The sequence below is a fragment of the Siphateles boraxobius genome, unplaced genomic scaffold, assembly GCF_051911475.1.
Source record: "Siphateles boraxobius isolate OS27281-9 unplaced genomic scaffold, OSU_SipBor_1 30, whole genome shotgun sequence".
NCBI lineage: Eukaryota > Metazoa > Chordata > Actinopteri > Cypriniformes > Leuciscidae > Siphateles > Siphateles boraxobius.
The window spans coordinates 3,334,394-3,352,915 of record NW_027508920.1 but is presented as its reverse complement, the minus strand read 5'-3'; the positions used below and the strand labels follow the sequence as shown (position 1 = coordinate 3,352,915).

Sequence of the window (18,522 nt, the reverse complement as noted above, 5' to 3'; positions counted from 1 at the left end):
GGGTTGCTAGATTCTGACAATCTGATTCCTCTTCTAACCAAACTGAGAAATTCACTAAGTCATAGGACTGGTCTGGTCGGGTTGTTTTGGCATATCTGGCAAAACTAGCAACCTGATGTGCTGGAAGTTTACTGAGTAACTGATGGACATGGGATGCACATGATAACTCCTTTGCTCCTTCTTCATGATCCCAGGATTGAAGCATTCCCACAAGAGCTTGAACTCGTACAGCAAATGCGCCAAATCCAGCAGAATCGCCTGAACGTACAGCGGGCAAGTTCTTAATAGTAGCAATCTCTCGGAGCACCAGCTGGGGTTGTTGACCATATCTCTTCTGTAGAGCCTTTAAGGCCATGGTATAAGGCTGCGAATGATGGGCATAAGCTAAGGCAAGAAGTCGAGCTGCATCCAACTTCAAATGATCTAGAAGAATATGGTACTTATATTGCTCAGTTTCCTCTAAGGGTAACAAATTCTTCAGAGCCATATTCAGCATGGCAAACTCTTGGGGGTCATCACTCTTAAATTTGGAAATGAAAGTCGCTCAATACGGGCTGATCTGGAAGGAAGTAGAGCTGACATAGCTGGGTGGGGCACATTCACTGCTGAATGAATAGACGTATGCTGATCAGGTACCATCATCTGAATTCCATTTGGGGAGAATGCAGTTATTTGATTCACATCTCTTTGCTGGCCCTGAGGTGCTGATGCCGTAGTAATAACTCTTGGTGTCAAATGATTCTGTGGCAAGATAATGGAAGGGTTATCTTGCTGACGTACAGCTGTTCTAGCTGTCTGCTGTTCTAAGGAAGTTTGATGTAAATGTCCAAGAGAAGTATAAGGAAATCCAACTGATAAATCTCTACGAGGCAACGTGGCAACTCTAGGAGGAACCCAATTAAGTGGAGCATTTTGACTGTGAGATGGATATAATACTGGATAAGGGATATCAGGTAGGTATGGTGGGTTTAACAAGCCTCCACTTGGGAAGTAGGTTGGCCAACTTGGAGGCATCCATGGATGACCAGGCATACAAAATGCATTTCCCTGCATTTGACCAGATGGCAATAAGCTTTGATCCCTTCGATAGAAACTGGGATTCATTTGATGACTGACTGAAGATAGCCATGGAGGACCATTACGTTGTGGCTGGATTAAGCTGTCACCCCTTACAATGGGATCCATTAAAGGTTGTGACCTGAGGTTTTCTGGTAAAGGAATTGATGGCCTATTAGGTAGACATGGATCAGAAAGCTGCTGGTGTTGTCTCTCTGATGGCTCTCTAGTGGTCGCTAATGGGATGGTAGGCTGCGCATACTGTGCGGGGGGCAAAGTATTTTGTCCCTGAATCTTTGGTGGTGTAGAAAGCACATTGTCCGGCCTGGTTTGATGTTGTCGCATACATTCACTCAACTCATCCACAATAGAATCTCTAACATTCATCTCTTCTCGCTGCTTTGCTTGCATTGGGATATGAACTGGGGATGCTTGAATAGAACTGCATTCAGAGCTAGTAGAAAATGAAGAATGTCTTTTCCTTTGCAGATCTTTCATCATTTGTCCCACATCCAACAACATTCCTTTCATTTGTTTAATCTCCTCAGATAAAGACTTCACTTCATTTTGAGTTGCGGTAATGGAAGCTCCTTGTGAGGCAACGAAATGGCTCAAATCCTCTGGCTGATTTGACAATTTTCCAATTGGATGAATTGATGGATTTGACTGAGCCATCATATAATCTTGGTGCCATCTTGGAGGTTTTACGATCCTAGATGAACGTTTAGGTCTCACACAGTCATCCTCAGTCTCCATTCCAGCAGCCTCTCCGGCTCGAAGGACCATGTAAAAAACTAGTTGGACATTTAGGCTGATTCAGCTGTTGCTACTGGAACGGTGGGTCCATTAAAAACTCATTCAGTCATCAGTTATTGCTCTCAGTTTATTGTACTCAACATGTAGGAGTAGACATTTCTTAGATGGTAATTGTTGGTTTCTAAACATAAACATAGAAACAATTAATAGATTACAAACACATCTGCAGATCTTAAACCATACATCTGATATCAACTTTAACAATTCAAATGAATATAACACCAAAGAGAAACTATACATAACTAGAATTCAATATATCATATCAAACACAATCCTTTAAACAAACAATCAGAAAGAAACTTACATTGTCAACAACGCAACAATTCCACACAGACCATGTATGAATGGGGGAGACGGCTTCTTATATACAAGCAAACTGAGACTGAAGCATGATTAGTTAGTGGCAACAGGTGATCTTATCAGGACTCAATCAGCCAATCAGATCTCAGCAGGATTTTCTACAGTATGTGTGTGTGTGTGTTTTTTAAAGCTAAATCCGATTAGTATTAACGACGATTGCCAAAGTTTAATTGCTTAATTTGTTTAATTTAAGTTTTAAAAAGTTGAATTTGTTTCGAAATCTGATTGTCCCGAAAATTATACTAAAGCAAAATCTTGAGTAGCCTAGTTATTGTCTGATAAAACATTAAAAACGTTCCTCATGGAAGTGCGTAGCTATACCACGAATTTAATTTCTCGTGCTATTTATACTCCAAAAATAGTTTTTCCGTGTAGCCTATATGATACGCTCTTTATGGCGTGCAATACGCACGCACTCCACACCCCTAATCATACAAGAGATTATTATAGGCTATGATGACATCAGACTACCCCAAAACCGTTGTTTAAACTATGCTCACTGTTAATGTATGATTATTTATCTCATGTAATTAATTTGCCATTACATGTTTAGCAGAGAGATAACCCAGATGTTTTGACTGCGGCGCACACTTTGATTAATATTCTGACTCAAAGCCTGGGTCAGATTCAGGCAGCTCAGGGTCAGCAGCAGCCTTCTCTTGGTTTGTACCGCCCTGGTCAGCAGCAGGAGCAACAACAACAGCAGCCTTCTCCTCCTGTTTCTTCAAGAGGAGAGCAGGATATGACCAAGTTATCAGCACCTTCTCCTAACGATTAAACTCTTCTATTTGTTTATCTTTTGCACCTTTAATATTATAAGTAACTGTTTTATTTTTGTTATAGAGCATTTCCTGGGATGTTCAGAAAGAAAAAGAAAAAGGCTAAACCTCAAATACAAATAAAAGCAACAGCTTGGAAGCCATTTACCTTCCAGATTTACCTATTAAGTAAAACTACTGATTATTCACCCTCGCCTTCCGAAGAGATAGAACTACTCCAGGCAGGCCTGGGCAAGCGTATTTTTACTATTTCTTCTAACTTGGGCCATTATGAAGTAAGTATAATTTCATAGCAGTATTGTAAAACATTTGTACAACTTTGTGTCCATGTGTTTGTAAGGTCATCCAGCCCAAAAATGACAGTGTCATATGTCAAATTTACATTAATTGCAATCTTATATTAGGATTTGTAATGTTGCGTTTTTATTATGATTCTGAAACAATCCTAATTTAATGTTTCATGTATTTGCATTACTATTTCTGTCTGTACTATTTTTTTACTCTTGTTTGCGAACCCTTGTTCTGTTTTGTTTTCTGTAGTTATCCAAGCCACTTGAAGCTGAGTACCCAAAGATGAGATCACTCGCTGGAGGGTGGCTGCTTTATAAGGCACCAGGTGCACTATATGAAACACCAGAGCAGACACAAGCATGTGAAGAGCCAAACGCAACTGTTTTATCGCAAACTTTACAACTGATATTTGAGTGGTGTTATAGACAGGGTTACAATTACACATTTTCTCTTTGCATCCCAAAGCTTTCACATTTATACATACTATATTAGAAGTTATTATTTTATAATATTGCACAGGGAAGTGATCGAGTATGGGTAGAACTCAGGCTCTGGTCATTACTAATTACTTACTTTACAGATATAAGCTATACTGTAAGGGACCATTAATACTTGTAATGTGTATTTGAATTGGCAGGTGGCAGTGGAAGGAGGAGGCTTATGGTTGTCCCTCCAGACTCAGAGGGCTATACTGGCAGTCTTGTAAAAATGGCAACAACCACTGGACGAACAGCACTCTACATGGTCCCTCTTCAAGGTGAATAATGTCTTGATCCTCTTCCATACTCAGCAGAGGAGTTTTCAAAGATGCCAAAGGTAGAGTGTCGGACATGTAAAACTGCAATGCCATTGCAAGTTTTATACATGCATGTCCAGTCCTGTGGTGGCACACAATCCGCTGATGATGAGGTATGTTAGTTATACAATAGCGCACAATTGCAACTGTCTACATTTCATTTAACTTTGGTATTAGGCAGCATATATACCCAGTTTTATTTCAGATTACTGATGATGACGATGAACTAAAAATCGTTGCTGTGACAGCCAGTACTGTGACCACTGCCACCCCAGCTTTAAGTTCTAGCCTTACACCTACTTCTCCTCTGCGACCCTGTTCTCCTACACCCACCACAAGTTATGAGGTGACATGAATCTCTATTGTTAAAAGTTATCAAATATTTGTAAATATATTTCTACTGCATGTGCTGTAAATTATAAGAGATGTGTTTAAGTACCAGTTTTTACTTGCCATGTCATATTTCATCATTTGTCTTTTCTTGATGTTGTAGGATGAGGGACAGTGTCCCATTTGTTCAGAGATTTTTACACACAGACAGTTGCCCATTCATGCTAGTTTATGTGGCGATAGGTAATATTTTATGATTTCTAAAAGTATTTAATTGCTAACCATTTTTATGATGTTTTAGAGTACAAACAAGTTAAGTGTAGTGAGACCTAGAATATAACCTTTGGTTAAATTCTTAGTGTATCACAGACGTTTGATGTGGACAGTCCTATGTGTGGCACACCTGAACACCACAACCAAAGCCCAGACATCAAATGGTAGAGTACTTTTAATCAAGACAGGTAAACAAACTTAAGAATATACAATTTGACTCATCTGTTTTTCATTGCACAGTCCAGATGATGTACTGAGGTTGTTGGCAAGTAGGGTAGATGACAGCAAGAATTTCACCATCTGCGTGTCTCGCACAGACTTCTTTCAAAGAGCCATGGTTCAGTGGCAGCGGCAAAAGAAAGGGACCTCTGGCAACATTTTACGTGTAACGTTTTTGGGGGAAGCAGGTGTTGATTCCGGTGCCATTAGAAAGGAATTTCTTACAGGCAAGTCAGTTTCTTTATTAGGATGTTTGTATTCATGGAACATTTTTTAAAATTACATATTTGTGACTAGTTTTTTTTTTTTTATTGACTGATTTTCTGTTCTTGCTCTTACCCTTTTAATTGTATTGAAGTGAATAAAATGCTTTTTGTTTATATGTAGTTCCTACAAAATGTGTACATGCATTTATAGATTTGATTGGTGAGATTGAGAAACATCTCTTTGAGCATGGAGGACACCAGAGTGGGAAGAGCCCCATCTACTCCTTAAGTGATCTGGAGAAGGGATTTTTCAGGTTAGAAATGTTTTATTCACTATTTTACTTTTTGTATTTACGTGTTGTGTTCTAACAGGCTTGATCTTTGTGTATGTTTGTGCTTTCTCTTTCAGGACTGCAGGAGAGGTGTTTTCAGTTAGTCTGGCTCAGGGTGGATCAGCCCCCCGTTTCTTGAGACAGTGGTGCTTTGATTATCTCTCGGCAGGAGATTTGGATGAAGTGAATCTCACTAAAGATGATGTTGATGACTCTGAACTTTTTGAATTGATTCAAAAGGTAGAACAAAAAAATTAATCAAAGGCTTAAATTTTTCTTATTGTGCCTGCACAACAACCCCACATTTGTTTTAAATATATATGAAAGATTACATTTCATTTCAGGTGGAAGAAGGAACTGATCTCTCTGCATGGACGGATGTTATAATTAGTTGTGGTTTCACTGGGATCATTAAACCGGAGAACAAAGATGCCATAATAAGGTAAGAAAAAGTAAAAGTGATTCAAACATGTATCAGACCACACATTTTTCAGCCAACGGTGCAACATCTACAGCTTTAATTTACACTTGCAGGCTCTTTCAATTGTGGATACATTGGTTGATATAACAAAATACAACCAGGTATTCCTAAAAATGTATGTGTATGTCACCGGGTGAGAAATAGGAACTTTAGAACCGGGATTTGTTGCATGGGGGAGCGACTTCCGGTGTAACACCAGGCTGGTTCCGGTGACATGTCATGGCCGCCGGCATTGACGAGCGCCAGCTGCGGACACCAATCAGGCCGTTATCAGTGAGCACATGCGGGAAGAGGGATATATAAGGAGAAGTTTGAAGACATGGGGTGTGGTTCTTGGTGCTTAGTTTTCACGTTGGGTTCCCCTTGGCGTTCTTGTCAGCAGACAACAGAAAGCAGCAACCGCAGCGAATATAAAGTGTGGGGATGTTTGTGCATTGAAGACGGGTGAGTGATTGACACATGGGACTGAGAGGACAGAGTGATTAAGGGCCGCACTGAGGATCTATGCTGTTATCAAGGAGAGAAGTTAAGTGCACTTTTCATCAACGTACGAAAGGGTGATGTTATGAATACCTACCAAGAACATTTTTGAATACTGACTTGTGCTGGCAGTGTGTGGTGTTTCTCTCATTGTGAGTCTCAGAGATCCAAAGAAGAACTGGGCTTTATAGGATCTTTCTTGAAACCTGATACCCCCATGCGAAAAGCCATCTGTGAAGTGTCTGACCCTGCAAAGATGGAGTGAAGGCCTGTTGTTCACGAGAGGTGATGATGTGGCATTGCAGTGTCTGAAAGTGTGAAGTGAGCACGTGTAAAGAGTTATAGTATTGATGCATGCACGAGTGTGGGAGATCAAATCATTAACCTCACTCTATCATCTTTGTTCGGGGAAGCCTAACCAGTGGGACATCAAGAGTTAAACCTGATCTGTCGATTGTGAAGTTGTGTCCAGGTTCCGGAATCATCATTCTGAAGTGAGCCTGCTGACTACTGTGTTCAATCTGCTGTCATTCTGTGAACGGAGAGATCCTGTGTATCATCCTTCCGAAGTGAGTCTGCTGACTGCTGTGTTCGATCTGCTGTCGTTCTGTGAACGGAGAGATCATGTGAATCATCATTTTGGAGTGAGTCTGCCGACTACTGTGTTCTATCTGCTGTCATTCTGTGAACGGAGAGATCCTGTGAATCATCCTTCCGAAGTGAGTCTGCTGACTGCTGTGTTCAACCTGCTGTCGTTCTGTGAACGGAGAGATCCTGCGAATCATTCTTCTGAAGTGAGTCTGCTGACTACTGTGTTCCATCTGTTGGCGTTCTGTGAACTGAGAGATCCCGTGAATCATCCTTCTAAGTGAGTCTGCTGACTGCTGTGTTCGATCTGCTGTGTTCTATCTGCTGTCATTCTGTGAACGGAGAGACCCTGTGAATCATCCTTCTGAAGTGAGTCTGCTGACTGCCGTGTTCTATCTGCTGTCGTTCTGTGAACGGAGAGATCCTGTGAATCATCCTTCTGAAGTGAATCTGCTGACTGCTGTGTTCGATCTGCTGTGTTCAATCTGCTGTCGTTCTGTGAACTGAGAGATACTGTGAATCATCATTCTGAAGTGAGTCTCCTGACTACTGTGTTCAATCTGCTGTCATTCTGAGAACGGAGAGATCCTGTGGATCATCCTTCCGAAGTGAGTCTGCTGACTGCTGTGTTCAATCTGCTGTCGTTCTGTGAACTGAGAGATACTGTGAATCATCATTCTGAAGTGAGTCTGCTGACTACTGTGTTCAATCTGCTGTCATTCTGAGAACGGAGAGATCCTGTGAATCATCCTTCCGAAGTGAGTCTGCTGACTGCTGTGTTCAATCTGCTGTCGTTCTGTGAACTGAGAGATACTGTAAATCATCATTCTGAAGTGAGTCTGCTGACTACTGTGTTCAATCTGCTGTCATTCTGAGAACGGAGAGATCCTGTGAATCATCCTTCCGAAGTGAGTCTGCTGACTGCTGTGTTCAATCTGCTGTCGTTCTGTGAACTGAGAGATACTGTAAATCATCATTCTGAAGTGAGTCTGCTGACTACTGTGTTCTATCTGCTGTCGTTCTGTGAACGGAGAGACCCTGTGAATCATCCTTCTGAAGTGAGTCTGCTGACTGCCGTGTTCTATCTGCTGTCGTTCTGTGAACGGAGAGATCCTGTGAATCATCCTTCTGAAGTGAATCTGCTGACTGCTGTGTTCGATCTGCTGTGTTCAATCTGCTGTCGTTCTGTGAACGGAGAGATCCTGCGAATCATCCTTCTGAAGGAGAAGCTGCTGACTGTTGCGCTCGATCTGCAGCTATTCTACGAGCTGGGACATCCGGGAGTGAAGAAAAGGAACCCAAAGTCATTCCGTTGCTGTTTTAAGTGTTATTAATTAATAAATAAAAAGAAGAGTTTTTTTTACATTGCTTGCTGTCTTGCCTGATTGGTGCCTTGGTGTCGGCTCCTCCGGAGTGTGGTTATTAACCCTTGGCTTTGGGAAACGGTTACATCAAATTGGCGTAAGTCGGCAGGGTTACCACTCGGAGTTGAGCGGCCAAGGAGCCATTATGGCGGATGAAGAATTGCCAGCCGTCCGGCATCCGACGGTACCAATGTTTATGGGAGCTCCGTGGGCCCAGAAGTATGGTGGGCTTGGATCTGAATTGAACTTGATTGACTGGAGAGCACAAGTGGAGTATTTGGCTGGACTACAGGGGTTAAGTGAGGCCCAGAAGGTACAGTTCGTTCTGAATTCTCTAGAGGGGGAGGCGAAGAGAGAGGTCCGAGCTGCACCTGAGGCTGTCCGAGCCACCACACGAGCCATCTTTGAATTCTTGACTGGGCAGTACGGTGATTCCACTCCGGTGGCAGTGCTACGGGCGCAATTCTTCAACTGCAAGCAGGGGCCTAGACAAACTCTGCGGGCGTTCGCCCTGCGTCTACGAGAGCAGTATTCTAGATTAAAGAACCGAGAAGACCATGGTCTGGGAGAGGAAGAGACCCTGTTGAGAGATCAATTCTTGTTGGGGCTACGAGAGGGCCCTATACGGCAGAGTTTACGATTACAGCTTCGGCGAGATGCTGCTTTGACCTTCGAGGAGCTTCGCCAAGAAGCCTTAGCTCTGGAGCGGGATCACGCCGAAGCAGTGGACCCCCCTGTGTGCATGGCTGCGAGCGGAGTTGGCATTCCTGTACCTCCTGAACCATCGGATTGGAAACAAGCCTTGCGTACTGAGTTGATGAAGGATGTCCGCGAAGAGATGGCAGAGTTTTCTAAGACCCTTTTGGGGGAGCTTCGCCGTGGACGGCCAGAGCCTCCGACCTTTCCTCGAGAACGCTCCTATTCTGATGGGGGAAGGGATCCGGGAAGACGTGCCGGTCGACCAACTGGCCCCAAGTTCCAGTGGGATGGGCAGGGGCGCCCGCTCTGTAATAACTGTGGAGAACCTGGACACTATAGCCGTCAGTGCAGCTCTCGTCGCAGCTCGCAAGGGGGTTTTTAGGACGACCGGCCACTGTGGGTCAAGTGGTCGGGACCCCCTGGATTGACCCCTCTGTAAATTCCGCCCCAAGAGACAGTCTGGTAGGCCATTGTCCGCTTGTAGAGATAAAGGTAAATGGCGTAAATGTCCGGTGCCTGGTGGACACCGGATCCCAGGTCACCCTATTCGCTGAAAGTCTGTCCAAAGAACTGTTTAATGCCCATCACTTACCAGAAACCGAAGTCCCCTGGCTCACACTACGGGGAGCAAATGGTCTGAATATCCCGTATATCGGGTATCAAGTGACCGACTTTGAGATCCATGGGACTGTGATACCACAGAAGGGAGTAGTAGTTGTCCGAGACTCTTGCCTGGGGGCGCATCGAGCCTTGCTGGGGATGAACGTGCTGATGGAGTGTTGGGAGAAATTGTTTCAAGCCGGGCCCCTTCGTACCACTTCTTTGGCCGAGAAGCAAGACTGGGAGCGTGTTGTTACGGATTGTCGGCGAGTACAGGCCGCAAGTTTCCAACAAGATCGAGAGGACGCTGGCCGAGTTGCATGTCGGTATGCTATCTCCGTTCCGGCCCGAAGCGAGGCGGTAGTCTGGGTTTGTCTCCCCGCTCGGACTTATGGTCCAGAAGATTGGGTTCTTGTGGAGCCCCATTGGGAGTGCCAGAGTGTGGAGGTGGCTCGAGGGTTAGCGGTGGCACGTCGAGGCCGAGTCTCAGTACGGGTGAGGAATGTGAGCACGTATCCAGTACATCTGTTCCGTCACCAACGGTTGGCTCCTCACCAGGTGAGAGAGGGGCAGGAGGTCCGTTTCTGTCAAGTGAGTGCAACGGTGGTCGAAGTAGCCTTGACGTCGGAAGAACTTCGGTCCGATCCTGTTGGGAGGAGCGTGCCGGCTTATCTTCAGGGTGAATCACTGCAGGGCGAGGGCTTAGTAGAAGAACAAACGTACCAGCTTCAACACTTTCTGGCCAAGTGGCAGCACGTCTTTTCCACGCATGACGAGGATTACGGATGCACGGATGTGGTGAAGCACTCGATACCTACTGGGGATGCCATGCCTAGTCGAGAGCGGTACCGTCCGGTCCCTCCAACCTTGTACTCCGAGATCCGTACCTTGTTGCGGGGGATGCTAGAACGAGGAATCATTCGGGAGAGCTGCAGCCCATGGGCAGCCCCGATTGTGCTGGTGCGCAAGAGAACTGGCTCTTGGAGATTCTGTGTAGACTATCGTAAGCTGAATCAGGTCACCAAAAAGGACGCTTTTCCCCTGCCGAGAATTGAAGACTCCCTCACTAGCCTAACCCACGCCGCCTGGTACTCTACCCTTGATCTTGCGAGCGGATACTGGCAGGTGCAGGTGGAAGGAAGAGACCAAGAGAAGACTGCCTTTACTACGCCCTTTGGGTTATTTGAGTGGGACCGGATGCCCTTCGGACTCTGCAACGCCCCCGCCACGTTCCAACGGTTGATGCAGCGATGCCTGGGAGGGCAGTTGGTGGACTCCACTCTGGTCTATCTAGACGACGTGATCGTCTACTCACCTGACTTTGACTCCCACCTGTTACATCTGGAGCAAGTATTCCGAGCCATGGAAAAGTATGGGTTGAAGCTCCAGCCTGGGAAATGTCAGCTCCTTCGGAAGGAGGTCAAGTTCTTGGGACATCGTGTGAGTGCTGCGGGAGTGGCCGTAGACCCGGATAAGGTGTCTGCTGTGCAAGGCTGGGATCCCCCTAAAACGGTGAAGCACGTGAGGTCCTTTTTGGGATTTGTGGGATACTATCGGCGCTTCATCAAGGATTTCTCCCGGATTGCTAAGCCCTTGAATCAACTGCTCGCTGGTTCAAGCCGTCCACGTGGCCGAGGTTCCCCGGTGATAGTCTGGAGCCCAGAGTGTGAAATAGCCTTTAAGAGGCTGAAACAGGAGCTGTTGCAGGCCCCTATTCTGGCCTATGCCGATTTCACTCAGCCATTCGTCCTGTACACGGATGCCAGTAATACAGGGCTAGGGGCGGTACTGGCCCAGCGGCAGAACGGAGTGGAGAAGGTTATTGCCTATGCCAGCCGGAGCCTCCACCCAGCGGAGCGGAACGATGCAAACTATAGCTCCTTTAAGATCGGACTATTGGCCCTGAAGTGGGCCTTATGTGAGAAATTCAAGGACTACCTATGGGGAGCTGAAGTATTGGTGGTCACTGACAACAGCCCGCTGGTTCACCTCCAGACGGCTAAACTGGGAGCGGTAGAGCAGAGGTGGGCGGCCCAACTCGCCAACTTCAACTACCAGCTGCAGTATCGGCCGGGCCGTGAGCACGTCAACGCCGATGTCTTGTCCCGATTACCTGTGGCCAGAGCTGGTGAACATCTAGAGGAGGAACTGGATGAGGGGCTGATGGTGGGAGTGATAGAGGCGCCTGGAGCGCGGTCGGAAGACGTTCCGGCTAGTTGGGGATGGGACCCGCAACGTTGGAGGGAACGACAGGGGGAGGACGAAGGGCTGTCCACCTTGCGAACTTACCTGGAGCAGGGTACATTACCTGGAGCGGCGGAGCGACAGGGCCAAGTGTTGACGGTGAGGAAACTTTTGGGGCACTGGAGACGGCTGTGTTTGCGAGATGGGGTGGTCTGTCGATCTATCCAGGACCCAAGGACTGCCAGAAGCCCAAGTTCAATCCCTGCTCCAGGCATACCATGACCTGCTGGGGCATCAAGGGAGGGAGAGAACAGTGTCCTTGTTGCGTAGGCACTTCTATTGGGGCAAAATGGAAGAGTCCGTGGGGAGGTATGTGCAGGAGTGCCCCCGCTGCACGTTGTTTAAAGCTAGGAGAGAAGTGAAGGCCCCCTTAGTTCCGGTACGACCCCGGGCCCCGTTGCATATGGTGGCTATGGACTTTCTGACCTTGAGTCGCCCGATGGATCGGTATCAAAATATCCTGGTGGTGACGGATCTGTTTACGAAGTATGCCTGGGCTATTCCGACTCTGGATCAGACGGCCACCACGACAGCGAATGCCCTTTGGAGAACAGTGTTCCAGCCCTTTGGGTGTCCCGAAACTCTCCATTCGGATCAAGGGCCGAATTTCGAGTCCCGTGTGATCAAGGAGCTGTGTCAACTGTATGGGTGTAGGAAGACCCACACTACTCCATACCACCCGCAGGGAAATGGTGGCTGCGAGCGCTTTAACCAGACGCTGTTGAGTCTGTTGGGGACATTGGATACGGACCATCAGAGCCAGTGGACGGATAGTCTCCCTGCCTTGATACAGGCTTACAATAATAGCGTCCACAGCACCACAGGATACGCCCCCACTTACCTGATGTTTGGGAGACACGTACGCTTGCCTACGGATCTGATACTGGGAACTGCTGCAACCGGAGAGCCCGCCACCACTACGGAGTGGGTACACCGACACCATCGACAGCTTTACGCTGCCTACGAGAGGGTCTCTGAACATCTAGATACAGCTGCTAAGAAGAACAAACGCCTGTACGATCGAACCACTCGAGAGGCCCCCTTGCTGCCTGGTGAGCGGGTGCTGGTGCGCGATAATCGGCGCCAAGGGAAGGGGAAGCTTAGTGACCGGTGGGAGACCGTACCATATGTGGTGGAGCGACGACAGAACCCTGACCAGCCCGTTTATGCCATTCGTCCGGAGGGAAGAGCCGGGCCTGTGAGGGTCTTGCACCGTAACTTGCTTCGCCCATGTCCCAACTACCCGAGGCAAGTGGTCGAGACCCCGCCCGCCCCAGTGGCCCCTGGACCCCCTTGGATGGGTTGGGCTATGGTTCCTAGAGTCCCCGTTGCTGAGCCGAGGAGAGAGGAACCGGTTGTGCCGTTGAGGCGCTCGCAACGAGAGACCCAGGGAGTGCCTCCTGCGAGGTACGGGGAATGGGAGTCGGGCCCCCGTTCTCGGGACTAGAACGGATTGGTGAGGGAGGGTGTCACCGGGTGAGAAATAGGAACTTTAGAACCGGGATTTGTTGCATGGGGGAGCGACTTCCGGTGTAACACCAGGCCGGTTCCGGTGACATGTCATGGCCGCCGGCATTGACGAGCGCCAGCTGCGGACACCAATCAGGCCGTTATCAGTGAGCACATGCGGGAAGAGGGATATATAAGGAGAAGTTTGAAGACATGGGGTGTGGTTCTTGGTGCTTAGTTTTCACGTTGGGTTCCCCTTGGCGTTCTTGTCAGCAGACAACAGAAAGCAGCAACCGCAGCGAATATAAAGTGTGGGGATGTTTGTGCATTGAAGACGGGTGAGTGATTGACACATGGGACTGAGAGGACAGAGTGATTAAGGGCCGCACTGAGGATCTATGCTGTTATCAAGGAGAGAAGTTAAGTGCACTTTTCATCAACGTACGAAAGGGTGATGTTATGAATACCTACCAAGAACATTTTTGAATACTGACTTGTGCTGGCAGTGTGTGGTGTTTCTCTCATTGTGAGTCTCAGAGATCCAAAGAAGAACTGGGCTTTATAGGATCTTTCTTGAAACCTGATACCCCCATGCGAAAAGCCATCTGTGAAGTGTCTGACCCTGCAAAGATGGAGTGAAGGCCTGTTGTTCACGAGAGGTGATGATGTGGCATTGCAGTGTCTGAAAGTGTGAAGTGAGCATGTGTAAAGAGTTATAGTATTGATGCATGCACGAGTGTGGGAGATCAAATCATTAACCTCACTCTATCATCTTTGTTCGGGGAAGCCTAACCAGTGGGACATCAAGAGTTAAACCTGATCTGTCGATTGTGAAGTTGTGTCCAGGTTCCGGAATCATCATTCTGAAGTGAGCCTGCTGACTACTGTGTTCAATCTGCTGTCATTCTGTGAACGGAGAGATCCTGTGTATCATCCTTCCGAAGTGAGTCTGCTGACTGCTGTGTTCGATCTGCTGTCGTTCTGTGAACGGAGAGATCATGTGAATCATCATTTTGGAGTGAGTCTGCCGACTACTGTGTTCTATCTGCTGTCATTCTGTGAACGGAGAGATCCTGTGAATCATCCTTCCGAAGTGAGTCTGCTGACTGCTGTGTTCAACCTGCTGTCGTTCTGTGAACGGAGAGATCCTGCGAATCATCCTTCTGAAGTGAGTCTGCTGACTACTGTGTTCCATCTGTTGGCGTTCTGTGAACTGAGAGATCCCGTGAATCATCCTTCTAAGTGAGTCTGCTGACTGCTGTGTTCGATCTGCTGTGTTCTATCTGCTGTCGTTCTGTGAACGGAGAGACCCTGTGAATCATCCTTCTGAAGTGAGTCTGCTGACTGCCGTGTTCTATCTGCTGTCGTTCTGTGAACGGAGAGATCCTGTGAATCATCCTTCTGAAGTGAATCTGCTGACTGCTGTGTTCGATCTGCTGTGTTCAATCTGCTGTCGTTCTGTGAACTGAGAGATACTGTGAATCATCATTCTGAAGTGAGTCTCCTGACTACTGTGTTCAATCTGCTGTCATTCTGAGAACGGAGAGATCCTGTGGATCATCCTTCCGAAGTGGGTCTGCTGACTGCTGTGTTCAATCTGCTGTCGTTCTGTGAACTGAGAGATACTGTGAATCATCATTCTGAAGTGAGTCTGCTGACTGCTGTGTTCAATCTGCTGTCGTTCTGTGAACTGAGAGATACTGTAAATCATCATTCTGAAGTGAGTCTGCTGACTACTGTGTTCTATCTGCTGTCGTTCTGTGAATGGAGAGACCCTGTGAATCATCCTTCTGAAGTGAGTCTGCTGACTGCCGTGTTCTATCTGCTGTCGTTCTGTGAACGGAGAGATCCTGTGAATCATCCTTCTGAAGTGAATCTGCTGACTGCTGTGTTCGATCTGCTGTGTTCAATCTGCTGTCGTTCTGTGAACGGAGAGATCCTGCGAATCATCCTTCTGAAGGAGAAGCTGCTGACTGTTGCGCTCGATCTGCAGCTATTCTACGAGCTGGGACATCCGGGAGTGAAGAAAAGGAACCCAAAGTCATTCCGTTGCTGTTTTAAGTGTTATTAATTAATAAATAAAAAGAAGAGTTTTTTTACATTGCTTGCTGTCTTGCCTGATTGGTGCCTTGGTGTCGGCTCCTCCGGAGTGTGGTTATTAACCCTTGGCTTTGGGAAACGGTTACATGTATTTCAGATCTATTGTGCTGCATGCAACCCTGCGTCTGATCCCTTTGCTGAAGCAACTCAGAAAAGGTCTCCAAGTGTACAATTTTGTGGACATCCTGGAAGAGCATTTTGGATTGTGCCAACATTTCTTCGTCCCCAGTGCGGTGGACGATGACAATGAGGTATCACTCATAGAAGAAAAAATAATTTAAAAATTAATTGATGTTTAATCTATATCCCTTTATCAATTTTTCTTCATTTCACATAAACAATTTTGATATAAAATACAAGAGATAAGCATTTTTATCAATTGTGCCCTCCGTTCCTGAAAATGAATATCAGTTGTCATCCCACAGGCTGATGCAGACTTTATCATGTTGAACATTCTTCCTTCACTATCAGAGAAGGGAACAATACGAGAGACCCGTGAAACAGCCATCATCAACTTCCTGCAAGATTTTCTTCAGGAAATTGAAAGTGACGGTATGTTTGACATGACTTCAAGTTTCTAATGCAGTGCAGATGCTTTAAGAAAATACAAATCTTGTCTGAAAATCTGTGACATCACAGTGAGCAATAGACATAAGTGTCATATAAACTTTTTACACTACCCCTTGATTTTTGGTGATTTAATTGAAAATGTTTATGGTCAGCAATATTGTAGAACCACTTTTGATTGAGTTAACATGCTCTTTTGCTTGCAGACCCTGACAGAGACACCCTGCCCTTAACTGTCCCCCGTGTAATGCAATGGCTTACTGGCCAGGGACACAAGCCACTGCTTATGTCAGAACGGCAAGAATTTAAAATCGCTTTGCATTTTGATCATGATTGTCATCAGAGAATGCCTGCACACCGAATCTGCTACCCAGTGGTAAGTGCCTGTGCCAGAAAAATTACCTTTCCCACAGCACACATGGATGACTACAGTTCATTCAAGGAAATCATGCTGCAGGCTATTAACTCTGATTTTGGATTTAACAGAGTGTAAATTTATAAGGATACAATTCCATAATAAAGGGTTAGTTCACCCAAAAATGAAAATTCTGTCAGTTTACTCGCCCTCAGAATTTTCATTTTTGTGTGAACTAACCCTTTAAATCTAGCTATTAATCATAAATATCTTAAATGTAGCTGTATTGCTCCTGTGTACATGTCCAGGACATAGAATACTGCTATATGCTGTAAAATGTTATTATTGTACACCTAACAACAGAAAGAAAACAGGCAAAGACTATTTTGTTAATCAATTTTATTTATTTTTCTTATTCTGATTCCATAAATACATTTCCTGCATATAGTGATTTTTAGAATCTTGAAATGAATTGTTAAATGTTCTTACTGTTCTGTTTAATAAAATAGTTAAGTTAAGTTAGGTTTTCTTTCTAATAAAGGTTTATCAAAAGTTTCATTTGTACAGTATCTGGTTTTATTCTGAATACATTGCATTGGCATTTAAGAATGAAGGATCACAAAATGTAATGCCGCTAAATATTTGTCCCTGCCATAGCTTTGAGATTGTGATGTTGGGTCAACAACAGCTTGCAGCTGGGCCTTCAGTTCCTCCGTTATTGTGCAATCAACTGGAGGAACTACAATTCCTCCGGATGGCTGGTCAGGGATTCTGGCTGTGTCCCAGTCAGAGTCTTCATCTTGAGCATTCTGTGAAAAATGTATAATAGTTTATGGACATGGTATATTTTATTGCTGCAATACATTAGGCAAAAATGTTAATGCATGTTGTGGCACAGAACTTATTCTGTCAAATTATAGACAATACCTCGATTGTGGAGGATCAACAGGTTTTTGAATAAGCCCAATTTCCCACATTTGGTTTGGGGTTCGATTGCCCTCTGTGCGGAGAGGATGGTTATTCCATCCACAAGTGAAGGAATCAAGGCTGGCCTGGAGGCGTGGCAGGAACACATAATGACAACAAAACATGTGGAGGCTGTTGGCTGGATCAAGTAACCATTCCTCCTCAAAAGTAGGGATGCAGCGATTACCGGATTTCACAATTAACCGCGCTTTAAAACGTCACGGTTAATTAATCGTAAAGACTATGCTACACCGAGTGTTCTGCACGGAACGGAACTTTTGCACCAAACGAAAACAAGGTTACACCAGCGGTGCACCAGCTTAATGCCGTGCTCGTCAACCACTATGGCAGGGGGACTAGCAGCGACGCTCTATTTCCACCGAAAAAACGCCTTAAGGGCCTGTTCACAGATCGCGTCTTTTGCACGCTCAAGTTCGTTATTTCAAATGTAAGCGTGCGGCATGCGCGCTCATAAGGGAAGCGGCGCGCTCGTTTTTTCCAAGCGCGTGCGCGCCGCATCGAGATAAAAACATCTCTACTTTTCAAAATGCCGCAAGCGCACCTTAGGTCAAGTGACAAGAACCAACACAGCAACGACAGACGCCTCCGGAGCGCAACCGCCCTAGCGCTTTGGAAAAAGGAGAACGTGGCGTGCAACTTTCAGCTTTCAGTGCAACGTAAAAAAACAACAACCAAAAACAGCGGAATGTTTTGGTTACCCAAGTCTGTGGAAAACAGAATGTGACGTGCTCTCAAGAGTTTCAGTCAGTGAACATTTAACTTAATATCCTATTGCTTTCTCCTGTAAATGTTAGGCTTTGTAGTTTTAATATGCCCGGTGTAAAACACTAACATAAGATCAGGGCCGTGTAGACTTCTAGGACTACCAATTAACTGCATTTCAGTTATTAATAACACTACATGAGAGATGTTCTCAGTTTCTTTCTATAATTTTTACTTAAACTTCAAACAAACAAACCAAAATAATGAGATTATAATAGATGATTTTCTAAAGGCACATGTAAAATTTGGATTAATAATTTAAAAAAGAGTATTAAAATAAGTACAATAATATTGGAGTGGATAACTTGTGGACTATATTTGTTTTCTTTTAAAAGAAATACATAGTTAATATTTAGCTTACATTTAATTCAATAGAGCCAAATACTTT

General features: G+C 45.6%; 1 pseudogene; it reads left to right on the top strand.

Annotated features, from left to right (window-relative positions):
* Positions 1-923: 923 nt before the first annotated feature.
* LOC143757143 (uncharacterized) lies at positions 924-16,523 on the top strand (annotated as a pseudogene).
* Positions 16,524-18,522: the final 1,999 nt, after the last annotated feature.